This window comes from Arachis ipaensis, chromosome B3 (assembly GCF_059453495.1).
Source record: "Arachis ipaensis isolate K30076 ecotype BB chromosome B3, ASM5945349v1, whole genome shotgun sequence".
Taxonomy (NCBI): Eukaryota; Viridiplantae; Streptophyta; class Magnoliopsida; order Fabales; family Fabaceae; genus Arachis; species Arachis ipaensis.
This window is the reverse complement of record NC_142438.1, coordinates 84861255-84865572: the sequence shown is the minus strand read 5'-3', so window position 1 is coordinate 84865572 and position 4318 is coordinate 84861255. Positions and strand designations below refer to the sequence as shown.

Sequence of the window (4318 nt, the reverse complement as noted above, 5' to 3'; positions counted from 1 at the left end):
TGGTTGGGTTTGTTGGTTCCCCCACCCAAAGTTTGGGTGATTTTTCCATCCTGGGTTGTAAGTGTTGGAGTGTGGATCATATGATTGCCTTTGTTGGTTTCCCACATAGTTGGCCTCTTCCCAATCACCTCCTTCAATGCTTACTTCCTCTTGATCTTGTGTGTGTATTGCAGCCACTTGCTTTGTTTCTAATTGCCTGGTAAGCTCTGCTAGTTGCTTGGCAAACACTTTGTTTTGGGCTAGAATTGTATCAACATGGTTCAGCTCCATGACTCCCTTAGTGTTGTGCCTTTCTGATGCATAGTAGTACTCATTCTCAGCCACTGTCTCAATCACCTCAATGGCCTCTTCCACAGTCTTTTTCCTGTTCAATGAACCTCCTGATGAATGGTCTACAGCCTTCCTTGATTCATAAGAGAGTCCATCATAGAAAATATACAATTGCACCCAATCATGGAACATGTCTGGTGGGCATTTCCTTGTCAAATCCTTGAATCTCTCCCATGCCTCGTAGAGAGTTTCACCATCTTGTTGTCTAAAAGTTTGAACCTCAGATCGAAGCCTATTGACCTTTTGTGGGGGGTAGAAACGTGCCAGAAACTTGCTTTCCACCTCATCCCATGTTGTTAGACTCCCCCTTGGGAATGATTCCAGCCACTTAGCTGCCTTGTCCCTAAGTGAAAATGGGAACAAAAGCAGTTTATAGGCATCTTCCTGGACTCCATTGGACTTCACAGTGTCACAAATTCTCAGGAATTTTGTGAGATGTTGGTTGGGATCTTCATTAGCACTTCCACCAAATGAACAATGATTCTCCACAAGTCATATTAGCTGTGGTTTGAGCTCGAAATTGTTGGCCTGAATGGGTGGTTTCTGGATGCTGCTACCACAATTCCCAGAGGTTGGGTTTATGTATTCACTAAGAACCCTCCTCTCAGGAATGGCATTGTTTCCATCAGCTCTCTCATGGTTGTGAACTTCTCTATCCATGTTGAGATCTAAAGCTTCCTCAAAATTGTCCTCAGATTCTCCTTCGGATTCCTCTTCTCCCACTACTCTCTTCCCTCTTGCTTCCCTTCTCAGTCTATGAAGGGTCCTCTCTGGTTCGGTATATGGAGGAGTTGATGTCTCTCCTCTCCTACCTGTCATACAAGAACACAGCACAGGCACAAACAAGTGAAATACTCTTGGTTAATGGAAGAGTATGGTTAGAGCAATTGAGGAATTAATTCAAACAGTTAGTGAGTCAGTGAGTTAGTTGCTTGAATTTAAAGGCATAAAGAAAGAAAGCATGTAACAGAGTGCAGAATTTAAAATTCAACAAGTAACTTGTACTGAATTAATCAAAACACAAAAAAATGCTCAATCTAGTTAACTTCCAATTGGAGAATTGTCAATCGAAAACCAATCCCCGGCAACGGCGCCATAAACTTGATGCGCATAAACTAGTTATGCTACGATTTAGGAAATTGCACGATCGGCAAAATTCCTTCCGGCAAGTGCACCGGTTATCGTCAAGTAAAAACTCACAATAGAGTGAGGTCGAATCCCATAAGGATTGGTTGAGTGAGCAATTCGGATTAGAAGTGTGTTCTAGTTGAGCGGAATCAAGATTGAGATGAGAATTGCGGAATGTAAAATTGGCGGGAAAAGTAAATGACAAGAAATTGAAAATGCGGAATCTTAAATTGCATGAATTAAAGAGCAGAAACTAAATTGCTGAAATTAAAAGGGAATGGGGGTGATTGCATGAATTGAGTTGCAGAATGTAAAGAGAAGATGGAAATCAGAATTGGGGGATTCATTGGGTTATAGGAGATATTGAGATCTCCGAATCAAAACATGTTTATCTCTTCCTCAAGCAATGCGTTCATTGAATTTTGCTTGGCAATCTTATATGATTGGATCCCAATCCCTTGGTTCACCAATTCTCTCTAAAAATGAACAAATTCCCAATCCCTTGGTTTAAATGTTCATAAGAAGAGATGATGCTCGATCACTGATTATACCACACAGTTTCATGAACCACAATTTGGTAGGATTACATGTCACAATATCCATCCAAACCCAATCCAATTCACTGTGAGAAAGCTTCTCTAGCATGAATCCTCCATTCCTTTCCCAAGGTTCCGAAGGATTCCAATTATGGGTAGTTTCTTTCCCAAGACAACTACCCAATGGAATTAGATCGAGAAGCTTTCTAACAAAATTCAAGAGAAAAGATTGAAGAAGAAGATAAACTATTATTGATTCATTGAATTACAATAGAGCTCCCTAACCCAATGAAAGGGGGTTTAGTGAGTCATAGCTCTGAATTCAATTACAAAGATATGAAAACTAGCTAAAAGTGAAGGTAAAAGTTCCTTTCTAACTTAAATTCTATCCTATTTATACACTTTCTATATTGAGCTTCTGTTGTGTTTCTTGGGCTTTGAGGCCTCTCCCTGCTTTCCTTTTGCCTTGGGTTTATGATCCATAATCTTGATGAGGCTGCTGATCCAAATTCTGTAACATTCATTGAGCCAACTTAGTGATAATCAAATAATGGCACATGACTCAATAAATTGAAATTTCAGACTCATCAATCCTTCAGGCCCAATCCCATAAACCATGATATTCAATTGGGTTTCATACCAGAATAAGTTTAAGTTAATGTTTGTGCTCAAATACTAACTTAAACCACAATATTTTTGGTCCAGAAACCTTTTCCAAGAGTGGCGTTTAAGTTGCAGTTCAAGCTTAAACTGCAGCTTAAACGCCAGACACTTCCAGTGAGGCCTTTTGTAGAAGCACGTTTAAGCTTCAGTTTAAGGTTAAACTGAAGCTTAAACGTGGGAATGGAAGAAGGCAGCCCTGGAGAGTCATGTAGTCAAACACGTTTAAGCTTCAGTTTAAGGTTAAACTGAAGCTTAAACGTGGATATAGGAAGGGCAGCCCTGGAGGTCGAACACGTTTAACCTCCAGTTTAAGGTTAAACTGGAGGTTAAACGTGGAAATGGAAGTAGGCATCCTGGAGGTCGAACACGTTTAACCTCCAGTTTAAGGTTAAACTGGAGGTTAAACGTGGAAGCTTAGAAGGGTAGCCCTGGAGGTGTCGAACACGTTTAAGCTCCAGTTTGAGGTCAAACTGGAGCTTAAACGTGGAAATGGAGAGAGCAACCCTGGAGGAGAAAACTTGGTCGAACACGTTTAAGCTCCAGTTTGAGGTCAAACTGGAGCTTAAACGTGGAAATGGCTCCCTGGTGCTTTTCCCATTCTGGCGTTTAACCTCCAGTTTAAGGTTAAACTGGAGGTTAAACGTGGAACTCCTTCCTGAGTGGCATTATCATTCTGGCGTTTAACCTCCAGTTTGAGGTCAAACTGGAGGTTAAACGTGGAATGCTTCTTTGGTGAGACTTTTCATTCTGGCGTTTAACCTCCAGTTTAAGGTTAAACTGGAGGTTAAACTTCAATTCCAGCATTTCTTAGCCTTCATGATTCTGGCGTTTAAGCTCCAGTTTAGGCTTAAACTGGAACTTAAACTCCACATGTGATATTCAAGCTTCCTTTATTGACTTTGTTGCTTCCTTGCTTAGCCTCTTCTTCCCTGAAATCATCCAAACAAATGCATCAAAGTCTTGCAAAATTTCATGAGACATCTTCCATTCATAGCATTCAAGTAATATAACTAAAACTCATGGAATTTGCATTAAAATCATACTGTTTGGATGGTTCATTACTTTGTTCTTCATTTAACCATTTTTGGTTACTTTAAGCTCAAGAAAATGCATAAAACAACTAAAACTAACAGAAAAATGCTAGTGAAACTAGCCTAAGATGCCTTGGCATCAGTGGACACTAAAACTGAGGGAGAAAACTGCCCCGCAATGTGCATAAACGAACATGGTGGCAACCTGCAGTGAGGCCAACTGACCTCTGCACCTTCAACGGAGTATAACTCGAGCTGTAGAGCTCCAATTGATACGCTTCCAACGGCAATGGAAAGTAGACATTCAGGGTTTTCCAACAATATATAATAGTATGGGGTGGACAATACGTTTGAGCCTCCAGAACTGGCGTTTTTGCCAACGTTTGAGGCAAACTTTACCTCAAACGCTGCACACCAAAGCCAGCGACCATGCCCTCTTCAAATGATCATAACTTGAGTTGTAGATGTCCAATTGAAGTGATTCCAAGTGGGTTAGAAAGCTGACATTCAGAGCTTTCCAACCATATATGATAGTTTATATTGGGCATAAAATTGGCAACATGACAAGAGGACAAAGTTGGCGCCATAAATGTGCATAAGGGAGGCCAACGTTGGAGCAAAAGTTAGACC

General features: G+C 40.8%; 1 non-coding gene across 1 annotated transcript; it reads left to right on the top strand.

Annotated features, from left to right (window-relative positions):
* The first annotated feature begins 460 nt into the window (after window positions 1-460).
* On the top strand, window positions 461-564 carry LOC148571404 (small nucleolar RNA R71). The gene has a single exon (XR_015907987.1). It is a non-coding gene; the product is annotated as a small nucleolar RNA R71 (small nucleolar RNA).
* The last annotated feature ends 3754 nt before the right edge of the window (window positions 565-4318 follow it).